The 24,781-nt window shown below is 40.2% G+C and overlaps 1 protein-coding gene across 1 annotated transcript in view; it reads right to left on the reverse strand.

Annotated features, from left to right (window-relative positions):
• The window catches only part of GLYATL2 (glycine-N-acyltransferase like 2), a 46,896-nt gene extending 22,309 nt beyond the window's left edge, over positions 1-24,587 (reverse strand). Inside the window, exon 1 of the mRNA XM_045577530.1 lies at positions 24,228-24,587. The gene's annotated coding sequence lies outside the window, so the exon portion shown is untranslated. The remainder of the gene's footprint in view (positions 1-24,227) is intronic.
• Between the last annotated feature and the right edge of the window lie 194 nt (positions 24,588-24,781).

Consider the following 24,781-nt stretch of genomic DNA (forward strand, 5'->3'; position numbering starts at 1 on the left):
GGTTTTGTCTCTTCCACCGCAATGCACACAATGCATTCCTTTTAACTTTAATCAGCCAGGGAGTTGCTTACAACCAATAATCCTGATACAGTGTCTTTATATGATAGCAGTAGGTTTGATAGTCATTCATTTGTTATTCCTTTGAGTTATTCACGTATCCAAGGATTCCATTCACTAAATCATTTATTCAAACCCAGTTTTTCTGCCTTTTAATTAGCTATGTGACTTTAGGAAAAGTAACGTAGGTCTCAGCCTCTTTAGCTGTAAAATGTGGGCAATTATACCAACCACACAAAGTTGTTGGTGCATTCACTGATACATTGTAAGAAAAAAGAGAAATTACCTAACTTGCCAAATCCACTCAGGTAGCCTGAATGCAATGCATTATTGCATAAGCTTCCTGTGTCTATTTTCTTTGTGTCCCAAATCAGAGATCTGGAGGTTCCAATAATAAAGTAAATAAGAAAGATTTTACAATATTACATAATTAATATTGCAACAGTCACATACAAAAAATAAGGAACATTTGGTGATGTTTAGTAATTAATATTGCTCTGTAATTATATCCATGTCATGCAGGTGTAGAAAAAAAAACATGCTTGAAATGTGACATCAATTATTTATATCTTTTTAAGGATCTATAGGAGTTGTTATTTTAAAAGATGGTAAAATAGCAAGATATGTGATTATGATTAAAGTACTTTGGAATATCTCTACAATGCTAATTTTATCTTACATAACCCACCTTATTACAATGTCTGATATATATGGTTTGTTTCTAAATTTATATGTTACTTTAAGAAATTTAATATCAGTTGTTACTATCTCAGCAGAGCGAGGTTTCTCCAAATTTAAATTAATCAAACTCAATCTAAGAACTAAAATGATTCGAGAAAGTCTATTTTATTTATCAATAATGTCAAAAGGATGCAAATTATGTGAAAATTGTTTATAAAAGCATATTTTGTAATTATTATTAAGTAAAAGCAAGGAAAATGAATTTTATTAAGTAAATACATTAACAATTCATAAATTATATAGACCCTTATTTTATCATTTTTTAAAATATAACTAGTCCATCACACAGAACACCCAAATATATTCAATATAACTCAATCTAGGCACCTTTGATACATGGCCACTGAGCCAAACTGGTTTCGGCTAGAGTAATAAATTTGACAGTAAAATAGTAGACAAGTTATCAGGCTAATTTAAATTGGCTAATTGAAATAAGCGAATATCCTAGAAAAACTAATTGCACTGGACAAAAAGCTGTTCCTAAAGTGTTAACTAAAATTTTTATTGGTAGTTCATCTCAGAATAAAATCTCACAACAGGAAATGAACCTAAAGCAGTCATATTATAGTGAAAAAAAAAATTTAAAGCTATCAAAACTTACTATAAAATTTTCAAAAGCCTCCTAGTATTTAAATCAAAAAAAGGGGAAAGTAGAAGAATATCATGTAAGGAAAAATATTCTGAAAGTAAATTACATCTAGAAAATTTGTACTTTAGAAAACTAATTGTAATACTATCAGCAAGACACCCATGAAAAACACACATGGTGTCAAAACAAGCCAGAAAAAAATCATTTGGGCAAAAAAAATGAAAAAGGATCCCAAGTCAAATTTATAGAAAATATTCCTTTATTTACTTTTGGTTGAGAATATGTTTATATATTTTCAGAAAACAACTCCAAGACCATATGGATTCTGGCAACAGAGAGGAATTGACAGGACTACTCCAACCATGAAGACAGAAGAGAAACAGTCCAGAGATGGAAGATGCTGATGACGCCTTGCCATAATAGCAGTCAGCAGCTGTGTATCACTGCAGGTTGCCCAGGACCAAACCAGAGAGGGTTGGACCTGCATTACCACCATTTGCCCACCATCCAGAACTGAAATATCATTGCTGACATATACACATAAGGAACTGTTTGACATTGAAATTGGGTCTCAAAAGAACTGGTGGCCCAGAAAGAAACTCTCTACAGACTGATTCATATGCCTTTCAGCATATCGATTATTGCTTGTCTCATTTTTGATTCTTATATTTCCAGTAGGACATGATCTCACTCATCTAGGGGAAATGGTGAACAACATAGACTGATGAACAAGAACAAACCCAGAGATAAGGAGCCATGGATCAGACTGTTGGACCTCATAGGGAGGGTGGGGATAAAAGGGAGAGATCAACCAAAGGATTTATGTGTGCACATATGAGTCTAACCAGTGGTCGAGGACAATAGGGGGGTGGGGGGAATTGGAATGGGGGGTTGAGGACAAATATGTGATGCCTTAATCAATAAAGAAATTTAAAAAAAAAAACACAAAAAAAAACTAGGGTTTCCTTAATTGTGTGGTTATACAAATATATTTGTCAAGATAAGAGCATAAAAATTACTTATAGTTTCATAACTAATTTTAGCCTATAAATATTTAAGTCTCCATCTGTGCCAGCGCAGAGACGGACCTCCTCAACAGTTTTCAGTTTTCATGTGGTGAGGATACTGAGTTGACTAGAACAGGAGTAGTATAGTCTCCTAGGTAAGAAGGGCCAAGGAAGGAAATGACAGAAACTATAGGATCTGCCACTAGGGGACTGGTTTGGGATACATCATGTCCTTAAGAGGAAGGTAGCCAATATTCCCAAGGAGTATTGGGTGATTCAAATGATAACGCTCCAGTACTCCATCTATTAATGCCAGGAGGGCAGGAAGCTAACAGGTACACAGGGTCTCAAAAAGCCATAAGACTTCCAGCCAAAATAAACTCTGAGTCTCATCTCCTGCCAAAAACTTGAATAAGCTACTCTCTTCCTCTTTTACACTCAGAGAATGTTATGTAACATTTGAGGAAGAGGAGGGGGAAAAAATCTGGGAAGGTGACTATCACCTACAGGATCTATTTAAATAGAGTAAAGAAAAATAGAGCATTTTTAACTCGAATAGAGGGTAATTGTTGGAAGCTACCTATTGTCTTCACTATCAGAAAAGTGTAAATAAGAAGCCTTAGAATGCTGGTGAACCTTGAGCTCTGGCAAGGGCCAAAGCTATGCACTGATTGTTTAGTCCAGTGGTCGGCAAACCACGGCTCACAAGCCACATGCAGCTCTTTGGCCCCTTGAGTGTGGCTCTTACACAAAATACCACAGCCTGGGTGAGTCTATTTTGAAGATGTGGCATTAGAAAAAGTTTAAGTTTTAAAAATTTGGCTCTCAAAAGAAATTTCAATCGTTGTACTGTTGATATTTGGTGCGGTTGATTAATGAGTTTACTGACCACTGGTTTAGTCGAGACAATGGTGGCTCAAGCAATTCCTGACCAAATAGTCTCAAAGTAAATCTTTACTAATTTTTAACAACTTTTAAGATAGTCTGTCTTCACTGGAATTGTCTGCCTGACTAAGGGCAATATGTGTATCCAAAATTGAATAAAAGGTTGGCAGGTCCCAGGCACTAGTGAAATCTTCCCCTTAGCATTGGACTCTCCACCTGGACCTCAATTTTCAAATTATTATTTCTTATCTTTTTAACATATTTTATTGATTTTTTTACAGAGAGGAAGGGAGAGGGATAGAGAGTTAGAAACATCAATGAAAGAGAAACATCGATCAGCTGCCTCCTGCACACACCCCACTGGGGATGTGCCCACAACCAAGGTATATATCCTTGACCAGAATTGAACCTGGGACCTTTCAGTCCACAGGCCTACACTCTATCCACTGAACCAAACCGGTTAGAGCCAAATTATTATTTTTTGTCCCATCTCATCATTTGCCTGTGGCCCTTCTCCAGATCTGGAACCCTAAGCCACGTGGGATACGGCATCTCACAGGTAGTCAAGAAGAAAAGAAAAAATATTTAGAAAATAAGGAAGTCACAAAATATTATGTAGGAATCAGAAAAAAACACTTGCAAAGGCTGTACCGCCTGAAGAAAGCCTTTTATTACCATGATATATTCAAAGAGAAGTTATTTCAACCTGCATGTCAACTATGTTCTCAGTTATGACAAAAAAAATAACTCAAAAAAGTCTGGAGGAAGCACAAAAATTTTCAGCAGTAACTTAGGGCTTAGAAATTCTGCACATGCATTAAGATTTCTTGGGTTTTAGGCAGCCGAAGCTTTTTTTTTTTCCCCCAGTGTAAAGACAGGGGAAATATTTTAGAAGGAATCTCTGAGTTTGAAAGGAAATTCAGAACATAGGGACAGCCAACCCAATTAATTGTGCAATTCCAGCCTGTAAAATCTGCCAGGATAACCCAGGATATGCTTTTCCTGGGTCTCCTCTCAACCTCATCCTCCATGACTTTATTTCCCCTTTCTAGACTCTCTTTCTGTACTAGTCCAGAAACTTCCTTCTCCCACCCTAACACAGATATGCCCAGATGCCTACTTTTTTAAATCTCTCAGGTGTAGCATCTATTTGACCTAGCTCAGACTAAGTGCTTATCCTCTGTCCAGCTAATAGCAGCCAGAGTGGCAGGAAAATGTGATACAATGCACCATGGCTACCAGGCTGAGCACAGTTGTGGCTGAAAGTGGTCATTGCAGGAGGGGAGCATGGAAAGCCCATAAATACCCCATCCTCCAAAAGTTATACCCTATTCTATAATGCATCCTTTCTCCTGCTTTCTGTTTCTATGCTCTTCTGTATAGGTTGTGAATTAGAGCCAGATTTTCAGGTTTGACTCCTAGTTTGTTTACTGATTGGACTGTAATGTGGGGCAAGGAACATAAATCCCCTAATGTCATGATGATCTCATTCACACTAAGTACAGAGCCAGCAGCATTAGTAGCCATTTCCTTATTCGTAGGTGATAAAAGTTCCTACCCATAGGGTAGATTTAGGAACAAAGATGTAAAACTATGAAAAGCAATTTACAACAGTGTCTCCCATACTGTCAGTGCATGATAAACATTAGCTGTCATTTTTATGGATTACTTCTAATGGGTAAGTAGGTTGATTAAATTAATAGCTTAACATATTACTTTGTCTCTCATCACCATAGACTGCATCAAACATGAAGCATAAAGCATTTATAAAACTAAATTCAAGACTGCCTAAAGTATAGAACATAGCCTAATTATAAAGAAAATTATTTTTTATAAACAACTGCAGTCTTCTATATTAAATTAAATAAAGTTTATCAGAGACAGATATCACATGATCTCACTCATCTGTGGAATCTAATGAACAAAATAAACTGAAGAACAAAATAGATCCAGAGACATAGAAACATGGAACAGACTGTTGAATCTCAGAGAAAAGGTGAGGATGGGTGGATAAATGGGAAGCAATCAACCAAAGACCTCTCATGGACACAGACAATAGTGTGGTGAAGGCCTGGGGTTGGGAGTGGGTGGCAGGGGCTTGCAAGAAAGGGTCAATGGGGGAAATGGGAATTTATGTAATACTTTAAACAACAAAGATATTTTTAAATGAAGTTTAAAAAGTAAAAGTGCTATTTTCCAAAGGAGTTAACATAAAGGCACTTTTAATTCTTGGAAAGAATAGAACTAGATGTGAGGGAAAAGAAGATAATGAGTGACCAGTCCTTCCTATCTAAGGAAGATAACTTTAGAGAAATATGCCTGGGACAAAGTTCAGGGGCCTCTGTGGAAATCAGTCTGGGCTTTGCCTCAAGAAAAACAATCGATGAGGAGTGTGAATGTTTTAGTAAGGAGGATTATATTTGTTATGCAATCACTTCCCTGCTCTATTTCTTCATATCCTTGAGTGTTGGAATCCTTCAATGTTCTAATCCAATCTTACTGTTTTACATCTGAGCAAGTTGAGGAGAAATGGTGAGAAGGCACCTTACACAATACAAAGGGCCCTGCCAGTATGTCACTGGACTCATTGTCCATGGCCATGTCACATGCCAGTGGTTGAGTTCATAGGCACAGCCAAGATTGAATGTCTGAAGGTGTGAGCACAGGGTTGTAACCAGCCAGGGGTGGTAGAGCAAAGGAAATAGAATCGGCAGAATTGGCTGGTTAAGAGATCAGCAGATTAATTTTTTTAAAAAAAAGCCACTCTGTCTACCTTTTCTGCACATGCCATCGCCTTGTTTTCGTATCATATTTTCTAATACTTTGATGACATTTCAACATAGTTTTATTACATGTAAAGGCATCACAAAACTTAAAAATGTTAGTAAAACTATAAGCCAATATCCTATGAATATAGACGCAGAAATTCTCAACAAAACATTAGCAAGCTGTTCCAGCAATATATTAAATAAGTTATATATCATAACCAAATGTAAGTTATCCCAGGAACACAAGCGTGTTTTAATGTACAAAAATCAATCAATGTAATACTCAACCTTAACAGAATGAAGAAAAAAACATTATCATCCAAATGATGCAAAAAATGTATTTGAGAAATCTAACACTGTTTCATTATTTTTTTAAAAAAAAGCATTCAACAATTAGAAATAGAAGGGAACTTCTTCAAAATAATAAGAGGCATTTTTTTTAAAAAACCTACAGTTTATATCATACTCAATGGTGGGGGAAAAATGAAAGTTTTCCCCTAAGATCAGTAACAAGATAAAAATGCCTCCTTTCACACTGTATTAGAATCCCAGTCAGAGCATTAGGGAAGATAAAAATAAAAGGCATTCAAATTGGAAAGAAATAAATAAAACTATCTCTATTTGCAGGTAACATAATTCTACATACAGAAAATCCCAAAGAATCCACATAAAAATATACCAAAGCTATAAAGTAAGTCCAGCAAAGTTGCAGGATGTAAGAGCAATGCATACACACAATTATATTTCTATACACTAGCAATAAATTATCCAGAAAGGAAATTTAAAAAAAAACTTTCATTTACAATAGCATCAAAAGAAATAAAGTATTTAGAAATAAATTTAACCAAGTAGATGCAAGATTTATACAGTGAAAACTATAAAACATTACTGAAAGAAAATTTATAAGACATATAGTATAAATGGAAAGATAGTCCTAATTGGTTTGGCTCAATGGATAAAGCGTCGGCCTGCAGACTGAAAGGGTCCCAGGTTTGATTCCAGTCAAGGGCATGTACCTTGGTTGCGGACACATCCTCAGTAGGGGGTGTGCAGGAGGCAACTGATCGATGTTTCTAACTCTCTCTCCCTCTCCCTTTCTCTTTGTAAAAAATCAATAAAATATATTTTAAAAAATGAAAAGATAACCCTTTTTCCTGGATTGGAAGATGTTGATTCTACTCAAAATGAATTATATATTCAATGTAATCCATATCAAAAGCTCAATGACAGTTTTTATTATAAATGGAAAAGCTGATCTTAAAATCCCTGTGGAATTGCAAGAGTCTCCAAATAGCCAACACAATATTGAAAAAGAATCAAGTAGGAGGACTTACACTTTTATTTCAAAGTTTACTATAAAGCAAACTTTACTATAATCAATATGATATGCTTTTGTCATAAAGGTAGACATTTAAGTAAAAGGAATAGAATTGAGAGTTAAGAAATGGATCCATATATCTATGGTCTGCTAGTTTTCAACAAGGGTGCAAAAGTCATTTAATGGGGGGAAAGAATTGTGTTTTCAACAAAAGTAGCTGGGAAACTGAATAGTCATATTCAAAAGAATGAAGCTGAACTCTTACCTCATACTATATAAAGAAAACTATCTCAAAGATTTTAAATATTCAAACTGGTGTCACCAATCTTTTTGAGCCTGAGAAACCTGCATGCCTTGCCACCCATCCACTGGTCAGCTAGAACAGCGTTCTTTGGGCACTAAGCATTACAACCACATTTGAAGCCACCAGAAGTCAAGGTCCTCTGTCTGGCTAAGAATCTTTGGGAGCAGGGATCTCAACCAAGTTTAATGTTTTTCTTTGTTAATTTTTGATCACCTAAGTAATATATGCTGCTACACAAGTGAAAAAAACCAATGTTATTTTAAGAAGTTAATAATCTCTCACTTCCCCTTTCTCACACCTTGCTCATTCTAACAAATATAAAGCTATTTGTTATCTGTTCTTTCGTAACTTTTTTTTAAAGACCTAAGTGGTTTTATTAAGCAACAATCCCTCCCTGAGTGTTCAGAGGTACATAATCTACTCACACACCCAGGTTCTTTTTTATTTTTGTAATATATTCTATTGATTTTTTTTTTTTTTTTACAGAGAGGAAGGAAGAAGGATAGAGAGTTAGAAACATCAATGAGAGAGAAACATGGATCAGCTGCCTCCTGCACACCTCCTACTGGGGATGTGCCCACAACCAAGGTACATGCCCTTGACCAGAATCAAACCTGGGACCTTTCAGTCCACAGGCCAAACCCCACACCCAGGTTCTTGAATTGAGAGTCAGGTTGCTCCACTGCCCTGTCAAGAGGAACCTCATTAGGAATTCTAAGACAGAACAGATTTATCAGCAGCCAGCAAAGAAGATCCTGGACCCAGAAAAACTCCATGAAAAACGCCCCCAAGTTTGACAGTAAAAGGATCACTTGGCAAATTCCATTTGAACTAAAACCAGGAGTTCATTGCCACCCAGTAGAGGTGTGAAAGTGTCCAATGTCTCAAAGTAAAAATTAAGAAATCAGTTTTAACTATGTCAAGGATAGAATGACCCTTCAACTTTTAGACCCATTCAAAGTCCTCCAAAAAGTCTTGCAAGATCAGGTTGTCTCAGAATCCCTAAAGATTTAATAGGTGAGTGCTAACTGCCGTCAGTTGGGCACTCCTCTCCCTAAGGCAGCTATTGTGTCCCAGTTTTCACAGCTAAGGATTAATGAAGAACATTAATATGAAAAGAGCATCCCAGAGACCACTGACATGTTGTGAAGGAATGCAGAGGGTGAGGCTGCACTAGCTTCCCAGACTCCCAACCCTGGGATCCCAAAGCTGTAAGAGCCCCATGGAGGTTCAGAAGTGGGTGGTTCATAGGCATTCTTTGTGATACTGGTATATTAAAAAACAAAGGCAGAAAGAGAAATACCACATGACCTCACTCATTTATGGATATTAAAGAACATTATAAATGGATGAACCAAAAGACAGATATAAAGACAGTAAAGCAATAAGCAGACTGTCAAATTATAGCGGGGAGGGAAGGGATATCTGGGGGAGATAAGAGATCAACCGAAGGACTTGTATACGTGCATATAAGTACAACCAATGGACACAAAACTCTGAGGAGGGAGGGTATGTTTGGGAGGGGGGGCAATGTTAAAATACGTACACAGTTAATAAATAAATTATATATATGAAAGGCAGACCAAAATGTGATTAAAAATCATAGTAGCCTTATTATATAGTTTTAAAATGTGTATATTTTATAAAGGTATGTCTATAACAAAAAAAAATGTCATGTGTTATATCATGAGGGAGGAAGTATAGGGACTAAGATCCAGAGAGACTCCAGAGGTGACCATAAAGGACGTTGCAAAGGAGACTAGTATAGGCAAAGAACAGCAAGCTCAGCAGCCATGATCCTGAGAGTGTAGGCAAGGGGAGGGTGGGAGTTAGGCGAGAGATCAACCAAAAGACTTGTATGCATGCATATAAGCCTAACCAATGAACATGGACACCAGGGGGGTGAAGGCATGAGTGGGGGAGGGGGATTAATGGAGAGATGAGAACACATATGTAATACCTTAATCAATAAAGAAATTTTAAAAAAGAAAGAAAGAAATCTAGGCAGCCTTGAAGCAGATTGGAACTAACACTAGAACTGGAATTTGACAAGGTGGTGCATATCCTGTGTCTGCCACTGTCTTAGCTGAATGGCATTATACAAATCACCTTTTGAGCCTTGGTTTCCTTATTTGAATAATAAGCTGAGCTACTGAACATATTAAATAAGATATTTTATGTGAAAGGTACTATCACATAATGGTATAAAAGGTTCAAAACAAAATTTTTAAAAAACAACTAAACGTTTTATTAACTTCCTTGAAACTTGGGAATGGTATGCAGCAAAGAATAGAACAAACATTGGGCTAGTCCTGTATCTAATTTAGCCACTTACTAGTTGACCTTGGAAAGGCACAATCTTTCTACTGCACTTCAGTTCTCTTGTTCGAAAAATAGGAGACTCACTCTGCAATCAAGTCAGTGGGATGATCATTTAAGCTACAGATCTAAAGTCTTACCCAGAAATATTGAATAAGAATCTTTGGGAGCAGAGATCTCAACAAAGTTTAATGTTTTTCTTTGTTAACTTTTGATCACCTAAGTAATATATGCTGCTACACAAGTGAAAAAACCCAATGTTATTATATTTTAAGAAGTTAATAATCTCTCACTTCCCCTTTCTCACATCTTGCTCATTCTAACAAATATAAAGCTATTTGTTATCTGTTCTTTCATAATTTTTTTTAAAGACCTAAGTGGCTTTATTAAGCAATTTATGAACTGGGCAGCATCCCATCTAGTAACTAAAAGGAAGTTCTTTTTCTTTATAATTTTTTTATTTGCCTTTAGCACAGCATGGACATTTCTTTACGTCAATCAATATAGCACTAATTCATTCTTTTTAATAAGTATCATACTCCATAGACTGAATGCACTGTAATTTAGTCAGCCATTCTCCTATTAGATTCAAATTGCTCATGATTCTTGGCCACTACAAACAGTGGTTCAGTAAACATCCTGTGCACATTTATTTACATCCTGGAACATAACTCAATAGGACTGATTTGTAAAAGTGTATTACCAAGTCAAAAGGCAAGTGTAGTAGTCACTGCCAGATTACGGTCCCAAAAAAATTTCCCCAATTTTATTTCTGTTAGCAATAAATAGACAAACTGTTTCCTCATATTCTCATTAATCATGGATGTTACCTCTCTTCTTAATTGATGCCAAAATCATGAATGAAACAATGGCATCTTATTACAGACTCAATTCTCATTTCCCTGACTAATGAAATTGAACATATTTTCATAGGTTTATCAGTCATTTTGGGGTTTGCTCCTAATCACTTGTTCATATCCTTTGACCACTTTATACTGGGCTTGTGTGTCACTGTTAAAATTCTTTAAGAGCATTTTAACTATTGGGAGTAATATGAACACTTAAGGTGGGTTCTAAAATTTTATTTACCAATTTATAATAATTTTTATTTTTTAGATGTAGCTTTTTAAAATTTTACTTTATTTTTAATTACAGTTGAAATACAATATTATATTGGTCTCGGGTATACAACATAGTATTTGAACATTTATATAACATATGAAGTGGTCAACCTGATAAGTCTAGGACCCCCAGATAAAAATTTTGAAATGCAAAATTTTTTAATTTTCATGTAATCCATTGTGTTATTTTTTACACTGGGTATTCTATGTTTGCTTTCTCTAATTAGGAAAGTTTTACCCACTTGAAGGTTATACAAAGTAATTTTCTTATTACTATTTACAATATGTTAATTTTACTTAATTTGCAACAAAGGTACCAAACATATAATGGGGGAAAGAATCGTGTTTTCAACAAAAGTTGCTGGAACAACTGGATAGTCTTATTCAAAAGAATGAAGATGAAACCTTACCTCACACTATATAAAGAAAACTAACTCTAAGATTTTAAATATTTAAACAGGTGTCGCCAATCTTTTTGACACAGAGGAGCCTGCATCTCCTTGGGAATGCAGACTGTACAGCCACCAGGGGAAAAATATAGAATTTCCTCAAATGTTAAAAAACTGGAACTGTTGTTTCACAAGCAATCCTACTTCTTGGAATATACCCTAAGAATCCTGAAACACCAATGTGAAAGAATGTATGCATCCTTATGTTCATAACAGTGTTATTTACAATAGCTAAGATCTGAAAGCAGCCCAAGTGCCCTTCAGTAGATGAGTGGATCAAAAAGCTGTGGTACATTTACACAATGTAATACTATGTGACTGTAAAGAAGAAGAAGAAGAAGAAGAAGAAGAAGAAGAAGAAGAAGAAGAAGAAGAAGAAGAAGAAGAGGAAGAGGAGGAGGAGGAGGAAGAAGTTCTACCCTTTGTAACAGCATGTCTGGACCTGGAGATTATTATGCTAAGCAAAATGAGCAGTTAGAGAAAGACAAATATCATATGATCTCACTTACAATGGAATCTAATGAACAAAATAATCTGAGTAATGGGTCCATGGAACAGAATGACAGACCCCAGAGGGGTCAGGGTGGAGGGAATGGGAAGAGATTGACCAAAGGACATGTATGCATATAGGCATAGCTCATGGGCACAGACAATAGTGTGGGGAATGCCTGGGGTGGGGCAGGAGATTGGTGGAGTGGGGCAAAAAAGGGGGAAATAGGGAACATCTATAATACTGTCAACAATAAATTTTTTTAAATTAAATATCCAGCTGAAACCGGTTTGGCTCAGTGGATAGAGCATCGATCTGCAGACTAAAAGGTCCCAGATTTGATTCCAGTCAAGGGCATGTATATTGGCTGCGGGCACATCCCAGTAACGAGTGTGCAGGAGGCAGCTGATGGATATTTCTCTCTCATGGATGTTTCTTGCTTTCTATCCCTCTCCCTTCCTCTCTGTAAAAAATCAATAAAATATATATATTCTTTAAATTAAATATCCACAGAATATATTGTTTAATGATTGTAGAGAATTCAATTCCAGCAATTAAAGAATTATATGTTAGTGAGATTAAAAAAAAAAACACAATCCAATTCCAAAGCTGCTACAGACTTCCAATTCTTCTTAGAAGACTGTGGTAGCTTTGTCATCCACACCTTAATATAAATCAGTCCAATCAGATTATTAAACTCTTAAGATATAACTGATGGCCGAAACCGGTTTGGCTCAATGGATAGAGCGTCGGCTTGGGGACTGAAAAGTCCCGGGTTCGATTCCGGTCAAGGGCATGTACCTTAGTTGCGGGCATATCCCCAGTAGGGGGTGTGCAAGAAGCAGCTGATGGATGACTCTCTCATGATGTTTCTAGCTCTCTATCTCTCTCCCTTCCTTTCTGTACAAAATCAATAAAACATATTTTTTTTAAAAAAGATATAACTGATGTTATATTGACTCAATGAAAATGTGGTCTGAGAAATAAAGGAAAGATATTTTGGATTTTTAAGGGTAGAGAAGTCTTAGCTAAAAAATAAAATCTGGAGCTAACGGTTATATAAAAACAACTATATTCTGGCACTCAGAATGCAGGCACAAATACAGAGGTGGAAAAAAAGAGAAAGCAACTAAAATGTGCCTATTAGAAAATGGTGCCTCGGTCAGGTCCCATATCTAGAAGAGGATCTGCATCCAGGGCTTGGGGCTCAGGCCACCTTAGCACAGTCTACCTGCCAGCTTCCCATACCTGACCCTGCATCAACACAGTGATTCCCAAACTTCATCATGCACCTGGATTGAAAAAACAACGGGAGAGCACAGGAAGTAGGAAGATCTTTTAAATGTGACTAAAATAAGTACCCAAATCTCAACAATCGCAATAAGAGTAAATGAACTTACTTTCCTATTAAAATGCTGCTCTCTCATACATTGACTTAAAAACAAAGTCCAGGAAGCATGTATTATTCTGCTCACGTTCCCATAACAAAATGCCCTAGATCAGGTGGTTTAAACAATAGTACAAGGTCAAGATGCCAGCAGGGTAGGTGTCATTCTGAGGCTTCTTCTCTTGGCTTACAGAAGGCTGCCATCTAGCTCTGCCCTCACATGTGGACATGGAGAGAAGCTCTGGTCTCTCTTCCTTTGCGTAGAGGGACACCAATCCCATTGTGGAAGCCCATCTTCATGACCTTATCTAAACCTCATCGCCTCCCAAAAGCCCCCCCCCCTCAAAATGGAAATTAGAATTTCAACATGAATTTTGGAGGCACACAAATATTGAATCCATGATAAGGCTCATCTGCAACAAACAACACAAGAGGATTAAAAATATATTACACCAGCGATTTTCAACCTTTTTCGTCTCGTGGCATGCATATACTGATTACTAAGATTCTGCAGCACACCAAAAAATAGGGTTTTTTGCAGATCTGACAAAAATAGGCATTATTTTGATTCCTGGATTGTCATGTTGGCTGTTGTCATATTTTCATTTGACAATCTAAGGGAAAGAGGTCGATGCTCCTGACTAAATGGTCAGGTATTCTATGTTTAAAAAAAAATTTTTTTTTCAGCACATCAGTGTGCTGTGGCACACTGGTTGAAAATTGTTGCACAATGTTACACTGAAAACAAGGTAATAACATCAATATGTAACAAAATAAATTGTAATCTGATGGATACAAAAGCCTTCTACAAAGTAGATCGTTAATCTTCCTAACACGATGTAACTACAAAATACATAGACGTACAAAGAGAGATTAATAAATCCACAATCCTAGTGGGAGAATTTAGGACACTTTCCTCACAAAGAAACAGTTCAAGTAGATTTTAAAAAAATAATTTGGATTTACACAATGCCATTATAACTTGATGTTTTGATGATTTTTGTTTATCTACTTATTTTTTCTACTTATTTTGTGCTTAAGAACTGTTCATCTGTTTGTCTGTCCATCATGGCTGACCTACAGAAACCATGGGGGAGGGCTGTGTAGAGCCTGCCCCATCACAGGTGAGTAAGGTGACTAGGTTTTAAGTCTAGAAGCGCCTGGTCCCACCTTGTGATCATCTGCTATCTATTGGGCAGGCTCTGCATGTCCAGCCCCAGTGCCCACAGTCATACCTCTAGCCTGTGAATAAATGCCACAGCTGTCAAGCAGCTTACAATGTGAGAATGGAATAAAGATAGTGATGACTAAATGGCCACAATAAAAGCATACCTAGACCACCTCCCACCTACTTCTTACATCTCTCTTCCCCGAACTTGAAGGGTTTATAGGGTTCCCAACTCCACAGCAGTCTGAGCCCTCACGTGCTTCCTCCAGGTTTATCCTCTGCTCATAATTTCTGGTCAAAAGACAGTACTGCTTGTTTCCCACTTTGCTATTGCAGATTCCTTTTGTTTTCATTTCTTCTTATTCCTCCCCCCCCCCCCCATTACTTCATATCATTATTGGTGTGAAGAAGGCAGACATGTGTTTGGGGCATGTGTTCGGTTCCCTCATATTTGCCTCATACACTTGCCACTGCAGTCAGAGGAGCCTGGGCCAGTCCTAATTTATCATGACTCCAACTCCCCTAAAGTAACACATGAGTCTTGGGTTTTACATGTGAATACTCCCTTAACACAGGACTCTCTTATTTTAGCTTCACTGAGGACCTCAATTCAGAACTATGGGCAGCACCAAAATGGATTCCAATGGAATGTCTTCAAAGATGAGCTTGTTGTGCCTTTGTAAGACATAAGGAAGAGACAGTAGGCAAAAGACCCACTTCTTCCTTCCTTACCCTGAAGGCGCTCTTGTTTCCATAGGGAAAATTAGGGGAAATTTTCCAAGGGAAATTCTTGGCAGCCATGCCTTGCTTTGTCACCATGAGAAGAGGAGTCTATGTGCCCAAGATTTTCTAAAATTTAACATTGATGCCCAGGAATGATAATAAAAGTGCTTATCTCCAGCAAAGGCACCAACCTTTTAGAACAACAGTTTGTCTTCCCAAGGGCCTACTCCAGGACCTGGAGATTGTGGCCCCTGGTGTCACCTAAACTTAATCTAAATCTTTACCTCCCTCTGCCCCAGAATTCAGGTGTTGTAGGGCTTTAGTTCTCCTCAATGACTCCTGAAAATTATGTATGAAAAAGATATCTGAGGTAAAACTTTTCATTTGGGACGAGATCAGCCATTCTCATGTACAAACACTTAGTTGCTGTGAAAATATACTGAAAAGGAGTTCATGCTTGCATGTCATTAGTACATGCCATTATCAAGTCAGCTCCAATTCCAAGACCCAATGAATGAGTGATGCCCACTCACTCTGAGTGTACTAGATGACTATACATGATTGTAGAGTCATAGATTATCTCTAGAAACATCAGGTGTCTACAGAATCTAGTGAAATTGATTTGTTTTCCTTGCATATGCTTTTAGTTTCTTTTGAAAAGTATACTTTGTCCATTCAAAGGTGAATGTTTCAAAAAGGGATATTGCCTCCACTAAAAATCTTATAAATTTACTTATCTATAATATTCTATTTACTTTTATTAAATCAATAGAAATTTTCCAGTGCTCAGAGAAGAACTCAAATTTCTCTACTATTACATGAAATGAAGTACCAACTATTCTCCCTCTGCTTCCTCCTGCATCTTAATAAGATGACATCTTTTCAAAAGATTCATTCTTCTCCCTCTTCACAGCCAGAAGAGTGAGTGTGGTGGATGAAATGAAATGCCTCTGCTCCTCTACTCTGGTCCCTCAGAGCCCAAACCCTGGGTGTTTTCTTTCAATATCATAGAATTTCCCTTGTAGAGAGTCACTTCTATTTAAAGAGTCCTTCCTTAACCAATTGACATATGAAAAAAGGCTTCATGTCACTGATTGTCAGATGTAGGACTACAAAGAGCTGGTGGAGCATATGCTTTCTCATCAGGAGGGCTGCAATGACCTAGGTGAGCTTCAGGCCCAGCCACAGCAAGGAGTACACTTAGCTGCTGGGTGTGAGACTGGCATGGGTATGCATCAACTCCATTCAGAAAAGTGAATGTGCACCAACTCCATTCAGAAAAGTGAGTACATGTCTGCACACTCAACTTTATACCTTGCTGGTCAAGCTAGCTCTTTAGGGGTGTGTAACTGGTTACTAAGCTCAGTGCAGCTGGGGCCCATGGATTATAAATCATATCACAAATAATTTCTCTTTTTAGGTTTATCGGGATGTTCTCCTTACAGTCCACACAAACTTCCAAGTAGACAAGATTCCTCATTTATCACTCATTCAGGATATAGTTTAGATAAGAAGTTCAATTCAGGGTCAGTGCATGGTTTCCATAGCTCCTGTGTATAGGAAGGGAATTGGGTGGTGTGGAGACAGGGTGTTTAATCATTCCATTCATTCCTTTCTTTGAAGGCAAACCCAGGTATGAAAATTAGGTCTTCTGACTTCTGGCTCAGAGTACTGTCTACAATTCTACAAATGCCTAAAGTGAGAAGATGCTGAGAGAAACAGCTTCTTTCTCTGAACTATAGCTGAGTCTCACTGAAGGTCTTTGCATATCAGAACTTTCTCTTTGTCATCTGAGGTGGTGGGGACTGGAAATGTGCTATTTCTTACTAAACATCAGAGAGAAGAACAAGAGGATACAGGTAAGTGGAGTAGGGGGAAGGCTCTGAGGATTGTAAGACTATAGGAACCAGAAGAAGCATGACCTTTCTTACCTCTGTTCCTAGCCCAGCCCCAGGGGATGTTGGGAGATGCCAGACAAAGCTTTCCCCATCCATCCCCAAACCTTTTGGCTTTCTTGCTTTCCTTTCACATACACCAGTCTTGAGGACTCCTCCTGCCCCTCTTGAAGTTCACATCTTGATACTAGAAAGCAAAAACTAAACCAATAATCACATTTACTATACATTGAAATACAGAGTATAAAAAATAAATTAGGCCGAAACCAGTTTGGCTCAGTGGATAGAGTGTCAGCCTGTGGATTGAAGGGTCCCAGGTCCGATTCCAGTCAGGGGCATGTGCCCTGGTGCAGGCACATCCCCAGGGGAAGGGGGGTGTGCAAAAGGCAGCTGATCGATGTTTCTCTCTCATTGATGTTTCTAACTCTCTATCCCTCTCTCTTCCTCTCTATAAAAAAATCAATAAAATATATTAAGTAAATAAATAAGGATAAGGGGACAAATGATTACAGAGGGGATGAGTGAATAATAGGTTATAGAAAGTTGTTAGGGCCCTAACTGGTTTTGCTCGGTGGGTAGAGTCAGCCTGTAGAGTGAAAGGTTTGATTCTAACCAAGGGCAGGTAGCTGATTGCAGGCTCTCCCGGGCTTGGGTCTTGGTCAGGGTAAGTGCAGGAAGTAGCTAATCAATGTGTTTCTCTCACATCAATATTCCTCTCTGTCTTTCTCTCTCTCTTTCGCTCTCTCTAACAATTAATGGAAAGATATTCTCAGGTGAGAATTTAAAAAAAAGAAAGAAAGGGAAGGCCTCGCTATAAACCTGTTATTTGACGGAGATCTGAGTAAAGAAGGGAGAGTCAGCCTCATTCCTGTGGCGAAGGGTCCCAGACTGAGGAAGCCCTCCTGGAAGTGCCCTAGATGATCACTGGGGCGAACAAAGAAAATACTTGAAACTCCGTTTACATTTTATTCTGAAAAATAAGAAATGGAGTGTGCCTGACAATTAATGTATTAATTCTGAATGAAAAAATATATATATTTTAAAATAAGGATATACAGGGTGAATGCGCAATTTTTCAAAAATTTTAAGGGGTGGGAAAAAAAAAAAGTCCAGAGATTGCTGCTGCCTAAGGCATGGTTTTTAGAAAGGGAAGGGTAGATTTTTATCTATCTGTATCTTCATATTATCTAGGGTAAAATAGGTACCAATATCCTGTGTGCATATCTTTTTTATCTCTTCTACTTTACAGCAGAAACCTATTCTTTTGTATTTTTTATAACAGCTAGACCATGCCTTACTGGTTGGTCTCTCATAATGAATGGATAGACACAATAAAAGACTTAGGACTTTGGCTGCTGACATGAGTCAAAATCACTCAAACACTGCTCTTGGGCAATTTGTTTACCTTGTTTCCTAATCTGTGAAACAGGAAATTAATGAAATAGAAAGTGGATGAAATGAGACAATCTTAACGAATTGGCATTTGGTGAACATTTCTCACAAGTAATCTCCCTTCAATCTCTCAATCTCTTCACACCCACTCCCACGAGGCACCGGAAATTACAAATACCAGACTAGCCTTTACAAAAACTCCAAGGACACAGATTTACAAACATACAAGTTGCCCAGTGAGAGTTGAGTTGGGCCTTAACTGAGAGGAGGGTAAAATAGAGGGGGGAAAAGAAGGAGGTTGAGCTAACATAAGCTAAAACAATTTTGGAATAACATGGAGCACATGACGCAGCATCTCCCATTCCCACCTTTCCAGTCCACGCCACAAATGCATTACCCTAAAGCGGTGGGAAGCTTTTGGGCACCAAAGAATCAGAGGAGGCAAACCGACATCGGGCTGCCATTGGCCATCATTAGTGTCAATCCTTATGTCGCTTTTCCCCGCCTCTTTGTATTGTATTGATTCCATCAGGCTTATCCTCTGTCGCCATCTGCAGGCCAGAGGCAGAACTTCATCCTTCCTGAAGAAGCTTCTGGCAGCAGGGAATGCTGCTGGCCAAAAACTGGACATGGTTCTTAGGGGCTCTATTTGCAAGCTCCATGGTTGTCCTTGAAGATGCAATTTAGAGAGCCAAAGCGCTGGGGGGCGTGTGGAGGACAGGAGTGTCACAGAGGAATGGATGGAGGCAGCGGGGAGTGGGGTTACAAAGGAGCAGGGCCAAGAAGTAGGCTGGGGTGTTGAAGGCCTATTGGAATAATAAAGGAGAAAGCAGTGTCACCATGCCTGGCTACTTGGGTTTCATCCTGGCTCTGCTAATAGCTGTGTGTCTTGAAGCCAATTGCTTGACGTCTCTTGACGTCTTTATGATCACAATTTCCTTTAAAATAAGGATAACCATGGCTGCCTCCTATGACTGTTATGAAGATAAAATGAGTTAATATTTGTAATGTACTTAGAGTAATTTTTTATCAATGAAATTAACAACTGGCATTAAGGATGGTCACCAGCATCATTACCATTGCCTCTTGAGAAATGCAAGTTACTGGGACAGAGTCCAGCCTCTCTGGTTCAGAGTGTCTGCAAAAGGAGCCTTAAGACTGCATTCTAATATCTGGCTAGAGGATGATGGTGCCTCTCAAGCTCTGCAAAGCACTGGTCTGTTTCTTAGGCAGGTCTGTTGATGCCTCTGCTTATTAAGAGATACAGATTAGCCCTAGCCGGTATGGTTCAGGGGATAGATTGACAGCCTGTGGACCAAAGGGTCCCAGGTTCAATTCTGGTCAAGGGTGCATACCTTGGTTGCAAGTTTCTCCCTGGCTTACACCCTGCAGGAGACAATCAATCAATGTGTTTCTCTCACATCGATTTTTCTCTCTGACTTTCCCTCTCTCTTCCACTCTCTCTAAAAGATCAATGGAAAAAATATACTTGGATGAGGATTAACAAAAAAATAAATAAATAAATAAAAATAAAGGATGCAGATTACTGGGCCTCACCCCAGATCTATTGAACTAAAATATATAGGGATTAATTCCCAGAATCTATCTTTAAAAAAAAAAAACTACCCCAGTAATAAGTTTGAACAAAATTGAACAGAAAAGAGCAAAGTGACAGACTTCCTTAATTTACAAATAGGGAAGGGAAACCCCAAGAAGGAAGAGAATTTGCCCAAGATCTCCCTGCAGGGACTAATAAGCTGAGAGACTCTGAGATCAAACTCCTCCCAGACACCCCTGCCTGCTACCCCAAATAGTCCTATGGCCATAGGCTAACTATCCTATTTCCCTCTAGGAAGTGCTTGATAAAATTAGGCACTTTGGGAAAAGGAGTCAGCAGAAGAGGAGATTCCAAGAGAGGGTCTGATCTTGGGGCCTCTTGGTTTGGCTGCCTCTAAGTTGGTTGCTGGAAGTTTAGAGACCCCACACCAGTTCTCTCTCAAAGAGGGCGCAGCTTCTAAGCCCAAGTGAGGTGACCCTTCTGAACTCATGGAAGAAGAACAGATCATGTTCCAAGGCTGTTACATAATGTATGTGTTACCAATAATTCTACTTTTGACATGTAGAACAATAGATGCTAATCCACTCCACCTGGAAGATGAGGAAGAAAACAGAAACAGAGGGATGCGAAATTAACACTTAACAGTGAAAGCCCAAGGAGGGTTAAGAAGAGACAGGGACCAAACATGGAAGTGAAGAAAAAACAAAAGGGACTGAGAAAAAGAGAAGCTTGGGCTCATGATGATAATGATGTTGGCCATTAACTGATAATTACACTTGAGGTAAAGTGAAAAAATTTTAAAGGAAAAAAAAAAAAGTTCACAGAGAGATATCTCAGAACACAAAGAGGAAAAACTGCCTTGCCTCCAAGATCCTCTGTTTCTTGGGCTACGTGTGTATATTTAGCTCCACTTTTGTCCATCTGCAATGGCATCCCAGCCAGCACACCCTTTCAGCTAATCCCAGAGTTTCCTGGCTCCTTGAGCCTACCTAACAGCTCTTCATTACCAGTCACTGTTGCATGGAATAATTAGCGAGATGCCATTTGAAGTGGCCATCTTCCATTTCTGCGTTAGTGTAAAGCTAACCCTCATAAAGAAACCAACTGCTTGGAGCTGGCTGGGTCTGCCCCTGTAGGTACAGAGTAGAACAGGTGTTGTGGCTGTGCTCTGAGAACTTTGAGGCAAACCCACAGCAACTTGGCAGTAGTGACAGAACAGGCAGGGCTTGAGGAGTCTGAAGAGCCACTAAGGAAACCTCACCTTCAGCTGCTGTTGATGTGGTGCTGCTGAAATTGTTCAACACCCCTGGAGACACGATGTTCACCCTGAAAAGGCTAGGATTGCACATTCCCTTACAATTAGGCACCTTGTAGGATTTATATGGCAAGTAGTTTGTATTTTATTATAAATGTGACAAGAATACTTTCGGCCCAGTGGCAGGTAGTGGGGCAAATTTACTGTTGTGTAAAAGTAAGTTTACCGTTGAGTGTGTTATTTACCAGCCCCATAGACTGGTAAAAAAACAAAACAAAACAAAAAAACCTCACATTGTTGGAAGAGGTGAGAATACATTAAATACTAAAGCCAGGGCTGGCCAAGTCAGGGAACAAGCCAGTGCTTTTGGATATTGACTGCTTCATGAACCCATGGATGTCAACACTTCAAAAGCAGAATTATTGATATACGCACTCAAGGGTGTATGCTGGCACACACACACCATTCCTAGCACACACAGCAGCCCCTCCCTCAGATTTCCCCATATTAGCTAAGAGACTTTATCTTTTTTGTTGCTCAAGTCAAAAGCACAGGACTCATTGAGGATCCCTCTTTTTCTCTCATTTCTGGAATACTACATCCATAAACAAACCATTCCTGGGCACATTCTGTCCCCAGAGATGTCAGACAATTTTCACTGCACCATTCTCTACTACCTCTAACTCCTCCTAACATTTTAACATCTACAGATTTAAAGAGAGAGAGAGAGAGAGAGAGAGAGAGAGAGAGAGAGCGAGCGAAAGAATCAGAAGTCCCCTCATACAATAATTTGTTCTCTACCTCTGTATCTGTGTTGGGACCAGTCACCTATACCACTTTAGGGTGACTTAAAAGAAGTGGAATTTGTAAAACTCCATTTTTTAATTTTTTCTAACTTTTTCATACCACTTTTATAATTATGCTCTTCAAGTATGCTCTCTACAAACCCCACCCAGCACTCAGAATCAAAGCTGTGATGGCAGTTCTCAGTATCTACATTACTTTAGGTCAAATTAGGGGAAGCTTTCCCACTTATTCCACTAACACTATTAGCTTTCACATAAACATCTATTTCTCTGTAAGTTGCAAAAGAATTGTCACCATCATGGCCTACCCAAAATATTCTCCTCTTTGACCAGATGTTTTATTATTTTTTAATATATTTTATTGATTTTTTTTTTTTGCCCTCCTCCCTCCCTCCCATACATTCCCTCCCTCCCCAGAATTTTATTGGTTGTACTTATATGCATGTATACAAGTCCTTCGGTGACCAGCTGTTTTAACATAGCACCCAATATGAAAGGCATCTGCTCTTCTTCAGGTTCCTAACGGGTAAGGTGTTTCCTCCAACCCCTTGCAAAGCACTCTTCGGTCATCTGTTGGGAGATGCCTGACCCTGGAGCCCTCCATCAGGACCCTCTAGTAAGGCGCCTCCTGGACCTCAGGAGTGCGGTGCTGGCCTCTTTATTCCTCCTACTGGGCATGGTCTGCTGTGCATCAGCCCCTCTGACAAACTGGTTCTTTGCCTGCAGGGAAGTGGGAAAGTGGAGTGGGAGTACCTTAGTCCCACCAGACCCCCACAGAAGCGGGCTGCTTGGTGCCTACTTAGATCTTAGGGCCCATTGGTCCCCTAGGAGCTGGTGAAGCGCAATGCACAAATGAACACACATTCGGCCCGGTGGGATCTGGACTTTTGCCTCTGTTGGGTGTGGGAGATTTTCCTCAGCCCCGGATCTGGCTAGGGATGCTCCTCCCAAGTCCGCCGCCCAACTTGCAGCATCTGAAGGGCACCGACCACTGCGCAGAACGCACCTGGGGCGGCTTTGACAGGCGGTTCGCCCAGCAACTCTGGTCCCCTAGCCCTGGTCCTGCTCCTGGAAGCCGCCTCTGCGCAATCAGGCTCCTCCCTCACCCGCCCCGCGATGGTGACGGCAGTGGACCCAGAGCAGCGGGGAAGGGATGGAGGACACAATTGCTTAAAGTTTGTCCCCAGTAAGTGGATGAGTGGGACACAGCGTGATCTTCGATCCCTAGGGCGGTGGCGCGGGCATGTCCGGGGACCCTGCCTTGCCACTCGCCAGCCCGCCCGCCCTTTTGAAGGCCACTTGGCGACCACAATCTGGCGGTCTGTTGGCCAGCAGCCCTGCCGGGTCTGGAGCCCCGGCTTTCTCACTTCAGGCTAGTGGAACGCAGGGCATGGACAGACGCCCTCCCTCGGGATCCAGCAGACATTCCCGCTCAGCCCGCTGAGCGTCATCAGCACTCCTGGTGCCGCCATCACCAGCAGGGGTGGAGTGGATTCTCCGCTGTGAGTGCTTCTTCTGCATTTGAGTGGGATTTGGAGTTCTTAGGAGTGATTGGCATGGAGGTTTGGGGGTAAGAGGAGGGAGGGATAGGCAGCTCCCCATGGTGGTGGGAACCCGCTTCCCATTCTCCACCTTCAAAGGTCAAGAGTTTTACACCTGGAAAGTCATTAGGAGACAGTCTAGGCAGCTGTAAAACGGGGAGCCTCAAGCAGCTGGGGGTGAGGGTGGGGGTGTTGAAAGTGCAAATTGCAGAACTGCACTCCAGGACTGCAGGAAGATCTTGAGTGCAGCAGCCCCTTCCTTCCTTTGTCACAAGTCCACAAGTTCACAGGCACAAAGTTTAACCTGAGCCAAGCTCCTTCATTTACAAATGAGGAAACTGAGATGCCCAAGAAGAGTTTGCAGAAAGACGCCCTCTAATTGTGTTGTTGGTGAGGTGGTGGTGGTGGGGGGAGGGGGTAGTGGAGGGTGGGGGGTGGGGGGATTCTTCCCTGCCTTTAGGGTGGAGTGGCAGTGGCCAAGTCCCACAGACGCCACCGCAGGAGCCTTTGGGGGCCCTGGAAGCTGGTGGAGCGCAGGGCATGGACAGACGCCCTCGGATCCGGACCGCTGCCTCTGTGGAGTCCTGGCGATTTTCCCGATTTTCCACAGTGGCCACCAGGTGTGGCCCGGAATGCTAGTCCCTCCACAGGTGCCCACCTAGCAGGGCCTGAGGCGCCTGGGGCAGCGGTGGTGGGCTGTTTGCCCCAAGCTCCCAGCTCAGGTCCTGGGCGCGAGGTTCCGCTACTCGCTTCTCTGACTGCCAAGCAATCAGAGCCCAGGGAAAGCTCAGGGCCCCGCGCCTCCCACACCCTCCCCGCGCTGGCTCCGCCCTCAAGTAGCCACAGCGGACTGAGGGGGGCGGGGGAGCGGGGAGAAGGATGGAGGGGCACAATTTCTCAAAGTTTGTCCCAGAAAACGGAAGCTGGCAGGTGGACCTACAGTGGAAGCGAGTGGATGGGCGGGACTTAGCCCAGTGGGACATTCCTGATTGTTAGAGCGGCTGTGAT

Source organism: Pipistrellus kuhlii, unplaced genomic scaffold, assembly GCF_014108245.1.
Source record: "Pipistrellus kuhlii isolate mPipKuh1 unplaced genomic scaffold, mPipKuh1.p scaffold_m20_p_9, whole genome shotgun sequence".
Lineage (NCBI taxonomy): Eukaryota > Metazoa > Chordata > Mammalia > Chiroptera > Vespertilionidae > Pipistrellus > Pipistrellus kuhlii.